Here is a 22,079-nt window from a genome sequence, read left to right on the forward strand (position 1 = left end):
GCTTTGTTCTTCATTTGTAGCCTTTTACACGGACATTAACGGAGCTTTCTTGCCTGCTCTCCCATCTGCAAACCTGCCTTAGAAAATGTTCGAACAAATCTGCTCTCTTTGTGAAATGTGATGCAATTCCATTTAATTAGTGAGTAAAGCATTGTAAAGGTTTTCTCCAACCTGGTTCTGATCATAAGTCATTCTGTTTGAGAGTGTAGTTACCGCGTTCTGATCCCTTCCACGAAAAACTGTCCCGCGTTTGCATTCCTTGCGCAGGCGGACCGGTTCAAAGACAGGGAAGAGGCTGATGCGCTGGTGTCACAGTATACCACGGATTCCTGAACTAGTCTGTCTGTCAAATGTACACCAAAGTCGTCTCTGCAAGGCCTCATTTGGAAGCTCTCTGTCGTTATTCAACGTGCGAGAATTGGCAGCAGAGGTGCTGAATCATGGTTTGGAGCAGTTCGCACGTTAGTGACTCATTCAATCAGCAACAGCAATGAAAGAAGTTGCACTCTCAGAGGAACCTCTGGACTTGTGATTTCATAGCCTCGCTAGTATTAAGGTGAGCCCCGAGATCTAAGCCATGTTGGAACTGAAACGGAGGAATTGACAGAGAGGCTGCAGAATAACATCGCAACCATTTGGTTTTCTTTAAATCATTGATGAGCAGGAAACTGTAAACGGGCAGGGCGAGTGGGAAAGTGAGGCAGTTGCAGATCTGGTGAAACTCCTTCTTTGTGAGTCACTCAGCAACAAGAGACGTGAAGGTGACTCAGGCTTGAGAGCTCTTCACATCGAGAACAAAAAGCACTCAAGGGCAGTTAGCACCTCTCCCGGAGTGGGGGTGGGGTGAGATAATTACCTTTTGACTTCAGTTACTATGTTCACAAACTGCCTTTTAAATTGAGGTGAACAGAAACTGCATTTCTAATAAGCACCATGGAATTTAGCAAGATTTATTGAGTCGCTTCTCGTCGATTCCCGCACAGGTTTCCAAGTCAGTCGGTATCGATGTGGCTCATGTCCCGGTGTGAATATCCCTGCAGCCAATTGCACGGTTAAGGTAAAAGGCAAGGAAAGTGGCATTTCGTACTGGCCCCGAGGTCAGAGCATCCTCACAATGTGATCTGTCGTTCTCGAATTGTAATGCTACCTCCGGTATAAGGTGGAGAACATTCTTTTGGACTCTTATCCTGCAAAACAGACACAGTGACTGAAAATATAGTGCACGGTATGATGTGGAACACGGCCTGCTCAGCTTTGTGCATTTTCCCTGTAGTCCGGTGCGTTTCGTGTTCCGTGTAAACGTGACAGTTGTCCTGTTTCGAGGAATGGGTGAAATCATTCAGCAAAACAAGAATCGAAATTGAAGTAATGTCAAGCAGCTCATGGTGATTTGACCAAATCATAACCGAACATATATTCTCACGCAGTCAAAGATACATTTCTGGCTGAAAAGAGTATGAGAAGATAGACTCAGCTTACCATTGATTTTTGTCCGGATTGATGGGCTTTCGTTATCTGCTGCGAAATAGACATTGTAGCAGGGCACATCCCAGCAGCTGTGCGAGTCGGAGAGGGACCATGGAACCCTTTTCATGTGACTTTGCATGTGTGGTTATGCAGGAGCACAATTCGAAATGCAAGAAAATGGGTAGCCCGGCTGTCTGGTAGTGTGGCCAGGCTGTCCGGTAGTGTGGTCGAGCAGTCGAAGGCGCTGGATCCAGGTTCCAGATCTGAAAGGGGCGTGGGTACGAATCCCACTCCTGCCATTTGAGCTGGTCAACTCCGCAGCACTGCTAAAATGCTGCTTCGATCCCTGCTGCATTGGTTTTCCAGGGGAATTAACTGTGGAAACGTGCCGAATATTGTCAAGACTCTCTACTGCAACGTGATGTTGCTCGCCTCCCCAGCAGAAAATGGCAAGCAGCTCAGCGATTAGTTTACGTTTCAGGCAAGTTGAGGTTTTACTGGAACCGAATGGAGACTGTTATGTCATCGCTGTTTTGAAACAAAGTCCTGCGGTGAGTCGATTCATCGCTATTTGGCTTTCTGGCGAATGGGAAAATCTTTCCAATGCATATGTTATTGAATTTCTCCCATTTCCTGCATTTCCGTCCTGAAGACACCGGAAGGGAAAGGTAATCTAATCGAGACTGTGATTGGTGAAATTCACTTTTTTATGGCCCATACTTATTATATTCTTTCTTTCTCTCTTTTCAGCATTGTCTGGGAAGTGGTGGTGCACTAAGGCTGCAGTATGTTTGAAAGAGTAGTTTGGAATTGCCCTGTTGTTAGTTGTGGGATTACTTTATGCCTCATGCCCTCGGACTGTCTCACATTTAGCATTCATTCTTCGCTGTGTCTAAACATGCATTAGGTATGCCAGTTTTGTTTGTGTTCCGTGTTAAATGCTTTGTGTTTGCGATTCGCTCAATACATTACGAGTTAACAGGGGTTCTGAGGTAACTTGCAGCAGCAAAAATCCTCAACTGAGGATCTGGGAAAGTATCACGAAGTATGGTCAGTCGGAGCAAAAGTAAGGAAGTCGTTCGTTTCTGCAGTGTTTCACAATACTACCTTTCCCGTGAGCAGTCGAACAGACTAAATGATTGTGCTACAGACTGCGACGGCAAGCTCCGCTGAAAAGTAATCCTTTAAAACCGGTGTAAGCAACACAAGGTTATTGGGGTACACCGCGTGGAAACAGATACTTCGGTGTATCTCATCCACGCTCACCACATCACCAAAATGAAACAAGTCCCGTTCCACAGCATTACTCCTCAATCCCTCTAAACCCATCCTATCCAGAAACTCATCCGATTACCATTGCAATTTTCTGAGTGCAATAGCCTCCTCCACTCCCTCTGGTAGCTCATTCCATACACGCATAACCTTGTGTGTGGGAAATGTGCCTCGGGGTCCTTTGTCAATTTCAGACCACTCACCTTAAACCTATGCTCTCGAGTTTCCAACTCACCCCAGCTTGGGCAAAACACGTAATTACTCAGTTTACAACCCTTCCATAAAATCATGTCGCAGCCGTTATGCTGCCAGGAAAGTTGTCCCAGCCTATTCCACCTCACTCTACAGTCCAAACATTGACGACATCCTTGTCTATATTTTGTCACTAATTTCACGTCTTTTTTTTTAACTTTTTCAAGATGTCAATTACCCTGGATAACAACGAGCTATTGGAAAAAGAAAGGTGAAACGTAGAATGGCTTCAACTTTCAGTGCTGGATGCCACAGAGCCGCAGCCTGCCCGGCTGAGGCTTGTTTCTGTAGTGTAATGGTCATCACGTTCGCCTCACACGCGAAAGGTCCCCAGTTCGAAACTGGACAGAAACGGGCTTGTTCGTCATTTGTAGCCTTTTACACGAACAAGAACGGAGCTTTCTTGCTTGCTCTCCCATCTGCAAACCTGCCTTCGAAAATGCTCGAACAAATCTGCTCTCTTTGTGATTCAATTCCATGAAATTAGTTTGCGTAGCATTGTAATGTTTTTATCCAACCTGGGTCTGATCATATGACATTCTGCTTCAGAGTGTAGTTACAGCGTTCTGAATCCTCCAGCAAAAGCAGTACCGCGTTTGCATTCCTTGTGCAGGCGGGCCGGTTCAAAGACAGGGAAGAAGCAGACGTGCTGGTGTCACAGTACACCACGGATTCCTGAACTAGTCTGTCTGTCAAATGTATCCCAAAGTCGTATCTGAAAGACCTCATTTGGAAGCTGCCTGTCGTTATTCAACGTGCGAGAATTGGCAGCAGAGGTGCTGAATCATGGTTTGGATCAGTTCGCACGTTATAGTGACTCATTCTATCAGCAACAGCAATGAAAGAAATTGCACTCTCAGGGCAACCTCTGGACTTGTGATTTCATAGCGTCGCTAGTATTAAGGTGAGCCCGAGATCTAAGCCATGTTGGAACTGAAACGGAGGAATTGACAGAGAGGCTGCAGAATAACATCGCAACCTTTTGGTTTTCTTTAAATCACTGACGAGCAGGAAACTGTAAACGGGCAGGGCGAGTGGGAAAGTGAGGCAGTTGCAGATCTGGTGAAACTCCTTCTTTGTGAGTCACTCAGCAACAAGAGACGTGAAGGTGACTCAGGCGTGAGAGCTCTTCACATCGAGAACAAAAAGCACTCAAGGGCAGTTAGCACCTCTCCCGGAGTGAGGGTGGGGTGAGATACTTACCTTGTGACTTCAGTTACTATGTTCAGAAACTGCCTTTTAAATTGAGGTGAACAGAAACTGCATTTCTAATAAGCAACATGGAATTTAGCAAGATTTATTGAGTCGCTTCTCGTTTCCAAGTCAGTCGGTATCGATGTGGCGCATGTCCAGATGTGAACATCTCTGCAGCAAATGGCACGGTTAATGTAAAAGGCAAGGAAAGTGGCATCTCGAACTGGCCCCGAGGTCAGAGCATCCTCACAATGTGATCTGTCGTTCTCGGATTGTAATGCTACCTCCGGTTTAAGGTGGAGAACATTCTTTGGGACACTTATTCTGCAAAACAGGCAGTGACTGAAACTATGCTGCACGGTATGATGTGGAACACGGCCTGCTCAGCTTTGTGCATTTTCCCTGTAGTCCGGTGTGTTTCGTGTTCCGTGTAAACGTGAAAATTGTCCTCTTTCGAGCAATGGGTGAATTCATTCAGCAAAGCAAGAATCGAAATTGAAGTAATGTCAAGCAGCTCATGGTGATTTGACCAAATCATAACCGAACATATATTCTCACGCAGTCACAGATACATTTGTCGCTGAAAAGAGTCTGAGAAGATAGACTCAGCTTACTATTGATTTTTGTCCGGATTGATGGGATTTCGTTATCTGCTGCGAAATTGACATTGTAGCCGGGCACATCCCAGCAGCTGTGCGAGTCGGAGAGGGACCATGGAGGATCCTCAACTGAGGATCTGGGAAAACTTCACGAAGTATGGTCAGTCGGAGCAAAAGTAAGGAAGTCGTTTGTTTCTGCAGTGTTTTCAAGTTGTGAATTACCCTGGATAACAACGAGCTGTTGGAAAAAGAAAGGTGAAACGGAGAATGTCTACACCTTCCAGTGCTGGGGGCCAAAGAGCCGCAACGCGGCTGGCTGAGGCTTGTTTCTGTAGTGCAGTGGTCATCACGTTCGCCTCACGCGCGCAAAGGTCCCCCCAGTTCGAAACTGGGCAGAGACTGCTTTGTTCTTCAATTGCAGCCTTTTACAAGCCGAGCGGTCTAAGGTACTGGATCCAGGTTCCAGTCCTGAAAGGGGCGTGGGTTCGAATCCCACCACTGCTGTTTCAGCTGATCGACTCCATCGCCGCAGCACTGTTAAAATGCTACTTCGATCCCCGTTGCATGGATGCCCCCGGGGATTTAACTGTGGTGTGGAAACGTACTGACTATTGCAACGTTTCTCTGCTGTCGTGATGGTAATCGCTTCGACTCTCGCCTAACATTGCAGGCAAGTTGCGTTTTTACTGGAACCGAATGGAGACTGTTATTTCATCGCTGTTGTGAAACAGAGTCCTGCGGTGAGTCAATTCATCATTATTTGGCTTTCTGGCGAATGGTAAAATCGTTCCAATGAATATGTTATTGAATTTCTTCCGTTTCCATCGTTTCCGTCCTGGAGACATCAGAAGGGAAAGGTAATCTCATCAAGACTGTGATTGTTGAAATTCACTTTTTTATGGCCCATACTTATGATATTCGTTCTTTCTCTCTTTTCAGCATTGTCTGGGAAGTGGTGGTGCACTAAGGCTGCAGTATGTCTGAAAGAGTAGTTTGGAGTTGATAGTTGTGAGATTACTTTATGCCTGTTGACCACGGACTCTCTCACATTTAGCGTTCATGCTTCGCTGTGTCTGAATAAGCATTAGGTATGCCAACTTTGATTGTGTTCCGTGTTAAATGCTTTCTGTTTGCTATTCGCTCAATACGTTACGAGTTAACACGGGTTCTGAGGTAACTTCCAGCAGCAAAAATCCTCAACTAAGGATCTGGGAAAATTTCACGAAGTATGGTCAGTCGGAGCAAAAGTAAGGAAGTCGTTCGTTTCTGCAGTGTTTCACAATACTACCTTTCCCGTAAGGAGTCGAACAGACTAAATGATTGTGCTACAGACTGCGACGGCCAGCTCTGCTAAATAGTAATCCTTTAAAACCGGTGTAAGCAACACAAGGTTATTGGGATACACCGCGTGGAAACAGATACTTCGGTGTATCTCATCCATGCTCACCACATCACCAAAATGAAACAAGTCCCGTTCCACAGCATTTCTCCTCAATCCCTCTAAACCCATACTATTCCAGAAACTCATCCGATTACTATTGCAATTTTCTGAGTGCAATAGCCTCCTCCACTCCCTCTGGTAGCTCATTCCATACACCCACAACCTTGTGTGTGGGAAATGTGCCTCGGGGTCCTTTGTCAATTTCAGACCACTCACCTTAAACCTATGCTCTCGAGTTTCCAACTCTCCACAGCTTGGGTAAAACACGTAAATACTCAGTTTACAACCCTTCCATAAAATCATGTCGCAGCCGTTATGCTGCCGGGAAAGTTGTCCTAGTATTCCACTTCACTCTGCAGTCCAAACATTGACGACATCCTTGTCTATATTTTGTCATCAATTTCACGTCTTTTTTTTTTAACTTTTTCAAGATGTCAATTACCCTGGATAACAACGAGCTATTGGAAAAAGAAAGGTGAAACGTAGAATGGCTTCAACTTTGAGTGCTGGATGCCACAGAGCCGCAGCGCGCCCGGCTGAGGCTTGTTTCTGTAGTGTAGTGGTCCTCACGTTCGCCTCACGCGCGAAAGGTCCCCTGTTCGAAACTGGGCCGAAACTGCTTTGTTCTTCAACTGCAGCCTTTTATATGGACAAGAACGGAGCTTTCTTGCTTGCTTTCCCATCTGCAAACCTGCCTTCGAAAATGCTCGAACAAATCTGCTGCCTTTGTGAAATGTGATGCAATTCCATTTAATTAGTGAGCAAAGCATTGTAAAGGTTTTCTCCAACCTGGTTCTGATCATAAGTCATTCTGTTTGAGAGTGTAGTTACCGCGTTCTGATTCCTTCCACGAAAAACTGTCCCGCATTTGCATTCCTTGCGCAGGCGGCCCGGTTCAAAGACAGGGAAGAGGCTGATGCGCTGGTGTCACAGTACACCACGGATTCCTGAACTAGTCTGTCTGTCAAATGTACACCAAAGTCGTCTCTGCAAGGCCTCATTTGGAAGCTCTCTGTCGTTATTCAACGTGCGAGAATTGGCAGCAGAGGTGCTGAATTATGGTTTGGATCAGTTCGCACGTTATAGTGACTCATTCAATCAGCAACAGCAATGAAAGAAATTACACTCTCAGAGGAACCTCTGGACTTGTGATTTCATAGCCTCGCTAGTATTAAGTTGAGCCCCGAGATCTAAGCCATGTTGGAACTGAAACGGAGGAATTGACAGAGAGGCTGCAGAATAACATCGCAACCATTTGGTTTTCTTTAAATCACTGACGAGCAGGAAAATGTAAACGGGCAGGGCGAGTGGGAAAGTGAGGCAGTTGCAGCTCTGGTGAAATTCCTTCTTTGTGAGTCACTCAGCAACAAGAGACGTGAAGGTGACTCAGGCGTGAGAGCTCTTCACATCGAGAACGAAAAGCACTCAAGGGCAGTTAGCACCTCTCCCGGAGTTGGGGTGGGGTGAGATAATTACCTTTTGACTTCAGTTACTATGTTCACAAACTGCCTTTTAAATTGAGGTGAACAGAAACTGCATTTCTAATAAGCACCATGGAATTTAGCAAAATTTATTGAGTCGCTTCTCGTCGATTCCCACACAGGTTTCCAAGTCAGTCGGTATCGATGTGGCTCATGTCCCGGTGTGAACATCCCTGCAGCCAATTGCACGTTTAAGGTAAAAGGCAAGGAAAGTGGCATCTCGAACAGACACAGTGACTGAAATTATGCTGCACGGTATGATGTGAACACGGCCTGCTCAGCTTTGTGCATTTTCCCTGTAGTCCGGTGTGTTTGGTGTTCCGTGTAAACGTGAAAGTTGTCCTGTTTCGAGCAATGGGTGAAATCATTTAGCAAAGCAAGAATCGAAATTGCAGTAATGTCAAGCAGCTCATGGTTATTTGACCAAATCATAACCGAACATATATTCTCACGCAGTCACCGAAACATTTGTAGCTGAAAAGAGTCTGAGTAGGTAGACTCAGCTTACCATTGCTTTTTGTCTGCATTGAGGGACTCCTTCTTTGTGATTCACTCAGCAACCAGAGACATGAAGGTGACTCAGGCAGAGCGCTCTTCACATCGAGAACAAAGAGCACTCAGGTACAGTTAGCACCTCTTTAACATCTTCTGGTGTGGGGTGTGGTAATCAGCTTTTGACTTCTGTTAATATCCTCAAAAACTGAAAGTTGTCCTGTTTCGAGCAGAGGACGAAATCATTTACCAAAGCAACAATCCAAATACCAGCAATATCATGCAGCTCATGGTTACTTTGCCCAATCATAACCGAATATACATTCTCTCATACAGACATTACATTTGTGGCTTTAGCAAATCTCATAAGCTTGATTCCAGCTATCAAATGATTTTTGGCTGGATTGAAAGTTTGTTGCGAGATTGATATTGTAGTTGGGCATATCCCTGCAGCTGTGCCAGCAGGAGAGGGATCACAGAACTGTTTCCCTGTGACTTTGCTTCTAATGTTTCACAGGAGTACCATGGAAGGTGTAAGACAATATACTGCAGCTGTGGCTGGTTTCGTGGCCAAGTGACCGAAGAAACCGCTTTCTCACTACAAACTCTTAGGTGGCTCGAGTTCAGATCCAACCGCTGCCCTTTGTGGGTTTGCTGTCTGTTTTACTGTAGCCTGTTAAATGCTGCTGTGTTTAAATTCCAACACAACCATGTGGTTTTGCTTTTGGAAATGTACCTCTGATTTGGGAGAGTGCACACTCTCTATCCTGTCAATGTTCATGCTGTTATGATCACGTTTGCGTCCCACATGAAATGTCCCGGTCTCAAGCGGTTCTACTGCTGCATCATGTTCCGGCCAAGTTGTGTTATTCACTGTTTTCACTGAAACAGAACGGAGATTGGTATTGCATCGCTGTTGTGAAACAAAATCCTGCAGTGACTTTACTTCCCATTATTTGGTGTTCTGGCGAATGGGAAAATAATTCCACTATATTGTGATGTCATATGGTCTTAAATTTCTTTTATTTCCTTCCCTTCTGCCCTGGAGATGGAGGAAGCAGGCACTGCCGCATTGTTGATCGGATGGGCAAATTAATCTAAACGAGACTGTGTTTGGGAATCTCTTAACTTTTCATGGTCCGTTCATGTTCAGTTCTTTCTTTTCCCTCATTTCGGAGCTTTCCGGGAGGTGGCGGTGCACCAAGTTTCCAATACATTTTGGGAGTGCAGTTTGGAATTGCTCTGAAGGATCTGGGAGCTGTTTATGGCTGATTGCCCTCGCACTGTCCCCAGAACAGCATTCATGCTTCAATGTCTCTTCAAATGCATTTTAAACAAACTCCCATTTCCCAGCATCTGGCCCCTATCCCACTAAACCTTTCCTATCCAGAAGCTCAGCCGGTTGCCTTTGAAATCTTCTGAGTGTACGAGCCTCCTCCACTTCCTCTGGTCGCTGATTCCATACACGCACAACCTTCTCTGTGGGATAGGTGCCTCATTCCGTTTTATATTTTACCCGTCTCACCTTAAACCTATGCTCTCCAGTTTTTAACTCGCCCCATATTGCAGAGATCAATAACTCAAATTTTTCTGTTGACAAACCTTCCTTAAGGTCATGCCTGACGATGAAGGGTAAGACGTCCCAGTATGTTCAGGCTCGCCCGACATTCCAAACTGTGCATCCCTGACACCATCTTTGTTTATATTTTGTGAGCAATTTCACGTGATTTTATTTTTTAAATGATGCCAATTACGCTGGAGAATAACCAGCTCCTGGAAACAGAAAGATGAAGCGTTGAGCCGCTGTAAATTTTAGTGCTGGCCGACTCTGAACACCAGCTGCTCGCGGGGATATTTCCTGTAGTGTAGTGGCTGTTAGAGTCACCTCATACACGAAAACTCCCCGCTTCAAAATCGGGCAAGAATAGCCTTATTCCCGATGGCAGCCTTTCAGACTGACATGAGCAGAGATTTGTAACTTGCTGTTCACGTCAGCAAACCTGGCTTTGAATTTGCTCGCTCATACATGCTCGAGTGATGAAACGGAATACAATCCCATTTCATTTCTGTGTGAAACATTTTCACAGTGTTCGCCAAACTGGTTTTGAATATGCACAGATGTGTACAGCACTGATGGCCATTCTGTGTCACAGTGGAGTTCCTGGACTCTGATCCTTCCACTAAAAACAGTACCACATTTGCTTTCCTTGGGCAGGCGGCCTGGTTCAAAGCCAAGGGGCAAAGGTTCCCAGCACAAATCCTCAACTGAGAACCTGGGCATGTTTCATGGGCAATGGTCAGTGGGAGTAACATTGTGGAAGCACCCGGTTCTGCAGTGTTTCTAAACACTAAATTCAAGAGCGATTGGATTTTAGTATTCTGAGGCATAATTTAAATTGATTGGTAAAATTGGAATTGTTTCTAAATTACCAAGCAAAACTGACTTGTTCCACAGCCAACCGTTACATCTTTCCAATTTTCCAGTACAGGCTGAGACTGCGAGCTGGTCATCACAGGTATTTGTCAGCGCTCAGTTCCGAACAGCATTCACTCTCATTTGAAGGTGGAGGGCACGTCTTCAACTTCATAACACTGTTCTCATTACAAAATCCTGCAGCTTCTCATCTTGGGGACAGGGGTTGGATTGCAACCGTTCCCGTATTAAATGTAAAGATTTTCACACGGGAAGCGCCATTCATGAGGTGGGAGTGGGGATGGGGGAGTTTCTGTAAGCTGTGTCCCAGGGCTGTGCAGGGAGCTGCAGTGGCCACTGTCTGTTGACAGCAGGGGTCTGGAGAGAGCAGTGTTTGTCCCTATCTTACTCCATGTGGAGCCAGGGAACACAGAATCATCAATAGTTTGGGCTGCAATTCAACCTTGCCATGGATTTTCCGGTTTAAATGGAGCTAGGGTAGTATTCCCATAGTCTGATCTGGAACAACCAAAGCTCCATACCTGGATAGTGTCAAACTACCAACCTTTATCTTTCAGCCCACTGCTGACCATTGGAGTCATACAGCCTGTCACCAACCAGGCGTGCCGATTTCCAAAAAGCAGGAAGGTTAGCGGGGATCTGAAGGGCGGTGGAACAACTGGAGCTCTCACTGTTTTCAGAGTCTGTCACCAATTTTCCTGCTTTCATTACCAAAAGTGTCAGAGAGCTTGAGGGGTCTGCAAACACCCAGAGGGAAAGGAACTGGGAATTAGAAGATACCCAGATCGTTCAAAATGACTGCCTGAGCTACATCACTATGACTCTGGTACTGGGATAATTCAAGCACATGGCTTGACAGAATCTGAAAATTAAATACAGAACTTCAGGCTGTTCAGTCCAAATGAGATCCATTAAGATACAGTGGACATTGAATCTCTTCCATATAGCGACTTCATCAAATCCTCCCTGTCAATCTATCCACAATCTTAATTTTTGTATTTCTTTGTCCATTTCCCCCAGCTAATGTGAACATCTTGTTTTCATCTTCCTTATCTATACCAATTATAAGCCAATAAGCTCTATTGCATCTCGCTTCAACTCCAGTTGCTCCATTGCATCCTAAATCACTCCTTAATCTTACTGGTAAATGAATGAGTCTATCCCCTCTCTGGACCCTCCCATCCTTCACAATGTATGATGATCTCTGTTGTGAGTAAACTGATCACCCTCGACCTGGAGGAGGGATAATGCGAGTTTCTGAAATTATCGAGAGGGTGCAGGAGGAACCCAATAGGACTGGCACCTTTTGGGAGAGAGAAATAATGTTAATGTTTAGAGACAATTTCTTACTTTATTTTGATTATTCTTTTCTCTCTGCCCTAATAGTGATGGATCTTTGAAGCTTCTTTCTCCAAGGATTTCAAGGAAGGATATATACACAAAAGTATCAAACAAAGGGAATTATTTGTCTCTCTGATTTCTCACCTGGACTGACACTGCCTTTATTAAACTTCTTTGAATATTTGAAGAAGATTCATAGACAGGAAACGCCAAAGAAACATTTACTCTAGATCTGACTTGATCAATCGATTCATCACAAACTGGAAATAATTGGCATTTGAGTGTTGCATCCTCAGTCATTACCAATCACTGCATACAATTTCTCCATCATTTCCTCCCTGACGATCTGTACCAAAGTCTTAGGTGATTGTTGGTGTATCCCATACCTGGGGGAGGTGTGTTCCAGTTGGAGGTAGTTGGGAGCTGACAGGATGAACTAGGTTGGGGAGTAGATGGGGCTTGGGTAATAGATTCTGGGAGTATTTGAACATTGCTCAGTCAGCCATTATCCTCAAGCCATGCGGGCTGACAGGGGGAGTATTGACCTGTTACTGTCTCTGTCTGTCTGTGAGGAGAAAGTGAGGACTGCAGATGCTGGAGATCAGAGCTGAAAATGTGTTGTTGGAAAAGCGCAGCAGGTCAGGCAGCATCCAAGAAACAGGAGATTCGACATTTCAGGCATAAAGCCCTTCTTCAGGAATGAGGAAAGTGTGTCCAGCAGGCTAAGATAAAAGGTAGGGAGGAGGAACTTGTGGGAGGGGCATTGGTGATGCGATAGATGGAAGGAGGTCAAGGTGAGGGTAATAGGCCAGAGTGGGGTGAGGGCAGAGAGGTCACGAAGAAGATTGCAGAGGGAGTCCCTCCCTCGCTCACTGCACACCCCAGGTCATCTCCTCTGCACAGAAGCTCTTCAGCCACATTCTCAAACAGACTTGCTACCACAGCCACATCTCCTTCCTCAGCACCTGTCGACGGAACCGACCTCGAACTCAGCACCGCCTTCCTAACCTGTAATCTTCTTCCTGACCTCTCCACCCCCACCCCACTCCGGCCCATCACACTCACCTTGACCTCCTTCTACCTAGCGCATCTACAACGCCCCTTCTCCAAGTCCTTCCTCCCTACCTTTTATCTTAGCCTGCTGGACACACTTTCCTCATTCCTGAAGAAGGGCCTTATGCCTGAAATGTCGAATCTACTGTTCCTTGGATGTTGCCTGACCTGCTGCGATTTTCCAGCAACACATTTTCAGCTCTGTCTGAGTGTGACAGAGTGTGGGCTGGGGGTCACTTGTTCCCTTTTTGCCTTTTCTATCTCTCTCACTGTCGCTCTCTCTTTCACTTCTCTCTCCTCTCTCGTTTTCTCTTTCACACTCTCATTCTTCTGCTCTCTTCTCCACCTCTTCTTCACCCCTCTTCTCCTCCTACCCTCTTCTCCCTCTCTCTCCTCCACTCTCTCTTCTCTCTCCCATCTCTTTTCGCTCTCCCCTCTCTCTTGCCTCACTCTTCTCTCCCCCTCTCAACTCTCTCTTCCCCCACTCTCACTTCATCTCTCTCTCTCTCTCATTACGGTCGCACGGTGGCTCAGTGGTTACCACTGCTGCCTCACACTGCCAGGGACCCAGTTCAAATCCTGCCCAAGGCAACCGTCTGTGTAGAGTGTGTACATTCTCCCCAGTGTCTGCATGGGTTTCCTCACTCGGTCCAATGGTGTGCAGGTCTGGGTGGACTGGCCATAGTGGAGTTGCCCAAAGGGTAAGGTGAACTGTTCAGACAGAGCAAGGTCTATGTGGGTTACTCTCCTAACCATCTTTCCACCCCTCTCTTTCCCCCAGTATCCTACTCCCCTCTCCTCTGCCACCCTGCCCTCACCTGTCTTCACGATTCCCTCCTCGTTTTCCGCCCCCACTTTCACTGTCCTACCCATCTGCACTTCTGTCTTTCACCCAATCTCCTCCTCCCCACCTTCAACCACTCTGTCCTCCCGAATTCTTCTCGCCACCTCCTTCTGTTCCCACGCCTCCTGCTGTCTATTCCCTCTTTCCATGCCACCACCTACTCCCCCTCACCTCTTCTCTCCCCGCTAACATCCCCCCGCTCTCCTCCTCCTCGCCCCCACACCTCACCCACTCTCCTCCTCCCCCCTCTGAAACCCTCCTTTGCCCCTGCTGCTGTCTGCCTCATTCTCCCTGCCCCTCTTTCCTCCACCTCTCTCTCCTCTCCCTCTCTCTCTTTCACCCCTCTTTTCTGCGCCCTCTCTCCTCCCCTCTCTCTCCTCCCACTCTCTGTCCTTCCCCTCTCTCCTCCCACTCTCTCCCCCCCTCTTCCCCCTCTCATTCCCCTCTCTCCTCGCCCCTCACTCTCCTACATCTCTCTCTCCTCCCCCTCTTCGTACACCCCCTAACCTCCCCCCTCTCTCCTTCCCCGCTCCATACACCTCTCCTCCCATTCTCTCTCCTCTCCCTCTCTCTCCTCTCCCTCTCTCCTCTCTCTCCTCCCCATCTTCCTCATCCCCCCTCTCCTCCCCCATGCTCTCCCTCTCCCATCTCCCCTCTCCCACTCCCCTCTCTTATCCCACTCTCCTCCTTCTCCTTCTCTTCTTTCTCCTCTTCCCTCTCTCCTCTCCCCTCTCCTCTCATTCCTCACTACTCTCTCCTCTCACTCCTCATCACTGTCTCCTCTCCCCTTTCTTCTTCCCCTTTCCCCTCTCTCCTCACCGCTGTCTCATCTCCCCCTCCCGTCTCTCCTTTCTCCTGTCCCCCTCTCTTCTCTCTCCTCCCCTTCACCTCCCCTTCTCCTCTTTCTCCCCTCTCCCCCTCACCTCTCCACTCTCCCCTCTCTCCTCATTCCCTCTCCTCACCCCTTCTCTTCTTCCACCTCTCCTTTCTTCACCTCCCCTCCTCTCCCGCTTCCCTGCCCTCTCGTTCCCCTCTTCTCCACACTCACTTCTTCCCCTTTCCCACCCCCCTCTTCTTCACCCCTTCTCCTGAACTCCTTCCCTACCCCCTTGTATCCTCTCCTCCCACCTGTCCTCCCTTCTACTCTCCCATCTCTCCTGCCCCCTCCTCCCTGGCTCTCCTCCCTGGCTCTGCTCCATTTCCCTGTTCACCTTCCACCTCCTTCCCCCACTTCCGCCTCTCCTCCCCTTCACCTCCCACTGTCCTCCCCTCCTCCTCATCTTCACCTCTTTCCTCCCCAATCCTCATGTCCCTCTCTCGTCTACCTCCCACCACCTATCTCCTACTCCACCCCAAACTCCCCCTCGCCTCACACCCCAAACGCCCCCTACGTCCTCACTTCCTCCTCTCTCCTAACCCCTCTCCTTCCCTTCTTCCCCATCACTCGTCCCCCCACTTCATTCGCTGTCTCCTCCCGTCCTCCACCTTCCACGTTCTCCCCACCTCTACTCCTCTCCTTCATTCCTCTCCTTCTCTCCTACAACCCCCTTCCCATACACCCTCCACCACTCTACTCCCCCTTACGCCATCCACTCCTTGCTCCTCACCCCCTGTCCTCCTGTTCCCTCTCCTCCCATCTCTCCTCCTACTCTCGCCCACCGTTCCCAGCTCTCTCCTACCCCCTCTCTCCTACAGCCCTCTCTCCACCCCTTCTTTCCTCTGCCATGCCTCTTTCCCCAATCCAATTATCCCCGCACCTCCCCTTCCTCCACCCTCTCTTCTCCCCCTCCCTCCTCACCTCTCCCTCCCGTCCCCTCCCCACTCTCCCTTCCCATCTCTCACATTGAAAGATGAGGCACACAAAGTGGTCAAAAACAGCATGAAACTGGAAGTTTGGGAAAGCGTTAAAGATCAGAAGAAAGTCACAAAAAGAGTGAGAAAGAACCGTAGGAAAGAACAGGAGAGAAAAGATGTACCACATAATTTAAAGACAGATAGCAGAAGTTTCTATGAAAACTTTAAATGAAAAAGAGTGGCTAAGGTAAATGTTGGTCCTTCAGGGGATGAGGAGGGACATTTAGTTATGGGGTGTGATGAAATGGCGGAGGCACTGAACAGGTATTTTGTATCGGTCTTCACAGTGGAGGGCGCTAATAACATGCCAGAGATTGACAAAGAGATGGAGTTGGTGAGGACCTGGAAACAAATATTATTACGGAACGCTAGTGTTGGGCAAGCCCATGGAGCTAATGATAGACAAGTCTTCTGTCCTGGTGGAATGCATCCCAGCGTGCTAAAAGAGACAGCGGGGGATAGAACAGTTGCACCGTCAGTAATTTTCCCAATTTGCTGGACTCTGGGGCAGTTCCAGCAGATTGGAAAACATTGGCGCCGCTGTTTAAAAAGGAAGGTAGACAAAAGATGGGGTAGTATAGATCAGTTAGTGCAACATCTGCCGTGGGGAAAATGCTTGAGTCTCTTATCAAGGAAGAAAGAGCAAGGCACTGCTGGATCCCCAAGTGAATACCTTCCCACACATGGAACAGCTGAACGACTTCTCCCCCATGTGAATAGGGTGATGTTAAATAAAGACCATTGAATTTAAGACATTTACAGATCTTAAAGTTTTTTTCCCCCACAGTCAGGGGAAAGCTCTCTTGTCAGTGTAAAGCCACTGGTGTGACATGAAGCTGGATGACAAAATAAATCTCTTCGCACAGAATGTCTGTGTCAATGAGTCTCCAGTAGGTCTGTGAATTTTCAATCCTTCTGACAATCCAGATATTTCCATGGTGCTGATCTCCTCGCATATCTCCAAGTTGGATGATCTGGTGAATCCTTTCCCATAAACACAACATATTTATGGCTTCTCTGTCTGTGAGTGTTTTTAGATTGTGAACTGGATAATGTTAAATAATTTCTGCAGTCAGTTCACTGGAACACTCATACACTTATGTGTGTGTGTGTATGTGTGTGTGTGTGTGTGTGTATGTGTGTGTGTGTGTCTGTGTGTGTGTGTGTGTATGTGTGTGTGTGTATGTGTGTGTGTGTGTATGTGTGTGTGTGTGTATGTGTGTGTGTGTGTGTGTGTGTGTGTGTGTATGTGTGTGTGTGTGTGTATATGTGTCTGTGTTGGTGCTTGACCACACACAATGTTGTTTGAAACCTTTGCTCACTGACATACAAGATAATCATGTTCCCTTTATGGCCAAATGTATTTAGTGACTCTGTTGGATCTTTATATCATGTCTGATTTCTCTCACTTCTGGCGAGAGGTGCAAGTGGAGTTCAATGCACCTAAATGTGAGGTGATGCACTTTGGGAAGAATAACAGGAAGGCAGAATACTGGGTCAATGGAAAGATTTTGGTAGTGTGGATGTGCAGAGGGATCTTGGAGTCCATGTCCATAGATCCTTGAAAGTTGCCACCCAGGTGGATAGTGCTGTTAAGGGGGCATACGGTGTGTTAGGTTTCATTGGGAGAGGGATTGAGTTCTGGAACCACAATATCATACTGCAACGCTACAAAATGATGGTGCGGCCACAGTTGAAATATTGTTTACAGCTGTGGTCGCCCCGTTACAAATACGATGTGGAAGCATTGGAAAAGGTGCAGAGGAGATTTATCAGGATGGTGCCTGGTCTGGAGGGAAGGTCTTATGAGAAAAGCTGAGAAACCTGGGTCTTTTCTCATTGGAAAGAAGGCGGCTAAGGGAGGATTTAATAGAGACATACAAGATAGTCAGAGGATTAGATAGGGTAGACAGGGAAAGCCTTTTTCCTAGGATGAGGACGACAGCTTGTACGAGAGAGAACAACTATAAATTGAGGGGTGATAGATTTAAGACAGATGTCAGAGGCAAATTCTTTACAGAGAGAGTGGTAAGTGTGTGGAATGCCCTACCAGCTCAGGTGGTCAACTCAGCTCCATTAGGGAGTTTTAATTAATCCTTAGATAAGCTCACAGATGATTTTGGGATAGTGTAGGGGGACGAGTTGAGAAAATTCCACAGGTCGATGCAACTTTGAGGGCTGAAGGGCCTGTTCTGCGCTTTATTGTTCTATGTTCTATAATCTGAATCTTTTTCCACGGTAGAAATGACAAATTCTAGAGGACATAGATTTCAGGGGATGGGGAAATTTAAAGAAAATAAAAACCGAAAGAACGGAAGATGCGGTTGATCAGAAACAAAAACAAAAGTTTCTGGAAATGTTCGACAAGTCTGGAAGCACCTGTGAAGAGAAATCAGAGTTCACGTTTCTGATGAAGGACCCGAAACATTAATGGATTTTTATTTTCTCAGATGCTGCAAGACCTGCTGAGCATTTCCAACAGCATGTGAAAGTTTCAAGAGAGTTATGTCAGGCAAGTTTTAATACAAAAGGTGATAGTTGAGTAGAATGTACTCTCCTGGGAGGTGATAAAAGCAGAAACAATCACAATGCTTAAGAGGCATTTGGGCAGGCACATAAGCAGGCAAGGGGTAGGCAGGGATATGGATCATGTGCAGGCAGGTGGAATTAGTTTGGAACGGCATCATGGTCTGCACAGACATGATGGGCCAATTATTCCGGTGCTGTAATGTTCTGTTTTCCAAGGGGCACAATGTGTGGAGCGAGAGTTAATGTTTTTTTTAGAACATACAGTGAGTTGATACATTTTGAGAGAAGCAATGTAGAAAAGAAATATATATTTGCATGGCACAGACACAAAGAGTAGAGACTGAGGGAAGGGGGGCAAGGTGTACAATTCTTTAAAGGAGAGAGGACATAATCAAAGTGTTTTGATCAAAACATATGGGATCCTGGGTTTCATTAAACAATTTCATTGACTAGTTAGGTCACAGTCAATCATTGTGTCCAATTCAGGTCAACAGATTCCTGATCTTCAGGGTGTGGAGTACAGACATATTGGTGTGGTGCACTGATGAAGAAAATGCAGTCACTGGATTGATTTGGAAAAAATGCTATTTTCTTTGAAGAAATCAAGTTGAAAAAATCATGATAGAATAAAATGGATATGATTATAACACATCTAGATAGAGCAGACAATAAAATAAATTGCACTTGATAGGTGATGGCTCAAAATTTAAGATTAGGTATAACGTTTTGAGAAAGTGGGAGATGAGCAAGTGTTCCACTGGCTGGAAATATGCAGAACATGCTGCCTATTATGGTGGTGCAAGTAGAGGTGATCCATGATTAATGAATACAATTATATCAGATATGAGAGAAATAAACTTTCAGGGTTTTGGGAACAGCTGGAGAATGAGAATAATGGATTCTGCTACAGAGAGCCAGCTTGGATTTGATGGGCCCCTTTCTGTGCCATAACATGTTTTTTTTGTACTTGCTTAACTTGTTCCGGTTGTTTGTCTTCAGGGGTTAGATTATCATCAAGGTAAATCTACTCTGTGTTCATGCTCAGACCAACACAGGTTGTCCTTCCACAGCAGGAGATAATGTTTACTGTTTTATACTGGGTTCTGGAGGAGTCCCTAGGTAGTGTACACAGAACTGAAAATCTGCTCTAGGGTGTTTTAACCAGGACTGTGAATATCTTGGAACATCTAATGCCACACCAATGCCTGGAATGCTTTCTAACTGACTGACTAAATGAAATATGTTCCTTCCACAGCATGTTGCTGGCTGGAGTTCTGTGGTCAGTGTTATTACACAAGGATCAGAATTGGATAATCTATTGTCTGTAACATATACCAATGATTAGCATGGAAATGTAAATGATTTAATTAGCAAGTTTCTAGATGGTACAAATTGATGAAGTTGTGAATCGTGAAAAATGGTGTCAATGGATACAGCAAGAAAGAGATCCGTTGGTAAACCCATACGGAGATAGATTTTAATCCAGACAAGTGTGAGGTGATGTATTTTGGGAGGCTCATTGCAAGAGGAATGTATTCACTAAACCGAAGGCCTCTCAGCAGCATTGATGTACACAGGGATCTTCAGGGGCAAGTTCACAGCTCCCTGAAAGTGGTGAAGGAGGTGGATGGCAGGCTTGCCTTCTTCTGTCAGGGGAGTGATTATAAAACTGTCATTAGGCCACCTTTGGGGTATTGTGTGCTGTTTTGATCACCATATAAAAAGGAGGATGTGGAGGCTTAGTGCAGTGAGAGAAAAGGTTTACAAGGATGTTGCCTGGATTGGGAGAGGTTGGAAAGACTTGGATTTTTGTCTTGTGAAAGTCAGTGGCTGCGGGTGATCTGAAAGGCTCAGAGTGAATAATCTGAATCCTTTTCCACGGTGAAAATGGCAAATTCTAGAGGCCATAGATTTAAGGGGAGTAGGGGCAAGTTTAAAGGAAATGAAAACTGAAACAACTGCAGATGCTGTAAACCAGAAACAAAAACATTTTCGGGAAATGTTCAGCAGGTCGAGCAGCTTCTATGAAGATAAATTAAAGTTAACGTTTCTGAGGAAGGGTGACCAGACCCGAAACATGAACTGATTTTTCTTCACAGATGCTGCATGATCTGCTGAGCATTTCCAATAACATGTGCAAGTTTAAAGGCAGTTGTGTTGGCAATTTTCTTGTGCAGAAGGTGGGTCAGTGACTGGAATGTACTTGCCTGAGAGTTGGGAAAAGCAGAAACAATCACAACGTTTAAGAGGCATTTGGGCAGACACATAAGCAGACATGGGTTGGCAGAGATATGGATCATGTACAGGCAGATGGAATTAGTTTGGAATAGCTTCATGATCCACACAGACATGGTGGGCCGATTATTCCGGTGCTACACTCTTCTGTTTTCCAGGCGGTAGAATGTGTGGAGGAGAGTTAATAATTTGAGTGGAATATGTCTCTTCATGAGAACACACAATAAGTTCATTCATTTTGAGAGAAGCAATGTAGAAAGTCAATATATATTTGAATGGCACAGACACAACGTGCAGGACAGCAGGAATGGGGGACAATGTGCACCACTTATTAAAGGAGAGAAAACATAAAGTGTTTTGAGTAAAACAAATGGGATGCTGGGCTTCATTAATGGGGGAATGATAACAAACTCATGGAAAAGATGCTGACCATTGACAAAGCTCTAGTTAGGTCACAGTCAATCATTGCATCCAATTCTGGTCAACAGATTCCTGGTCAGAACGAGGAAGTTAAAATACCATAGAGGGGCCTGTTCCATACCTTTTGTTTCTCTTTCAGGACACTGTGGGGTCTCAAGGGTTAAACATTCCCTTGCCAAAGGCCATATTTCATTAACTGAATGCCTGTACTCTTTCAATACAGACAGAACACCTCAGACGGGGGGAGGCTGACAATATCTCAAAATAGAACCTCTTGCAGCCACACATGTGGATTCCCCCGTAACCCCAGACAGAGGAATTTGCCCTTTCCAGACAAGACTGAGAGCCCTGGGCACAACCCTGTTAAACTGCCTCCCGCTCCCATTGTCTTACCTCCCCTCCATATTAGCATAGGTAAGTGAATCCCCCATTTACTGAAGGAAGAACCCTCCAGCCTTAATCTCTTCCCATCAACACATAATCATGAACAATACGATAATCAGTTTCTGTCATCCATTCATACGTTAACGCAGGACATCGCCATTCATCAAGCTTTGTAAGGTCATAATTACCAGCTTTAAACTATGTAATGACAATCGCCCATGTGACTGATATGTCTTTGTCTAATTCCTATTAAATATACTGTCTCTGTGGGTAAGGCAGAGATTCATGAAGAAGAGTCTCTACAAGTCTCTATACTAACCTGGCAGGGGAGATACCATGATCATTGCGGTGGCGCTCCCAGGACGAGGCTATCCCATTGCACTTCGGGTGTGCTGACGCCTGCGATGTCACCAAATGCGGGATACTCAACAGCAAAATTTGTGGTAGTGGGGGTCTGCGTTCGCGCTCTCCCCTTGTGGGCGGCACGGTGGCACAGTGGTTAGCACTGCTGCCTCACAGCGCCTGAGACCCAGGTTCAATCCCGAATCAGGCGACTGACTGCGTGGAGTTTGCATGTTCTCCCCGTGTCTGTGTGGGTTTGCTCCGGTCTCCTCCCACAGTCCAAAGATGTGCGGGTCAGGTGAATTGGCTGTGCTAAATTGCCCGTAGTGCTAGGTAAGGGGTAAATGTAGGGGTATGGGTGGGTTGCACTTTGGCGGGTCGGTGTGGACGTGTTGGGCCGGAGGGCCTGTTTCCACACTGTAAGTAATCTAATCTAAAGTCGACA

General features: G+C 46.2%; 2 non-coding genes across 2 annotated transcripts; both read left to right on the plus strand.

Moving 5' to 3' along the window:
- Positions 1-3,272: 3,272 nt before the first annotated feature.
- On the plus strand, positions 3,273-3,345 carry trnav-cac (transfer RNA valine (anticodon CAC)). The gene has a single exon. It is a non-coding gene; the product is annotated as a tRNA-Val (tRNA).
- An 18,258-nt stretch (positions 3,346-21,603) lies between these two features.
- On the plus strand, positions 21,604-21,767 carry LOC132813182 (U1 spliceosomal RNA). The gene has a single exon (XR_009643985.1). It is a non-coding gene; the product is annotated as a U1 spliceosomal RNA (small nuclear RNA).
- The last annotated feature ends 312 nt before the right edge of the window (positions 21,768-22,079 follow it).

This window comes from Hemiscyllium ocellatum, unplaced genomic scaffold (genome assembly GCF_020745735.1).
Source record: "Hemiscyllium ocellatum isolate sHemOce1 unplaced genomic scaffold, sHemOce1.pat.X.cur. scaffold_342_pat_ctg1, whole genome shotgun sequence".
In the NCBI taxonomy this organism is placed as follows: domain Eukaryota; kingdom Metazoa; phylum Chordata; class Chondrichthyes; order Orectolobiformes; family Hemiscylliidae; genus Hemiscyllium; species Hemiscyllium ocellatum.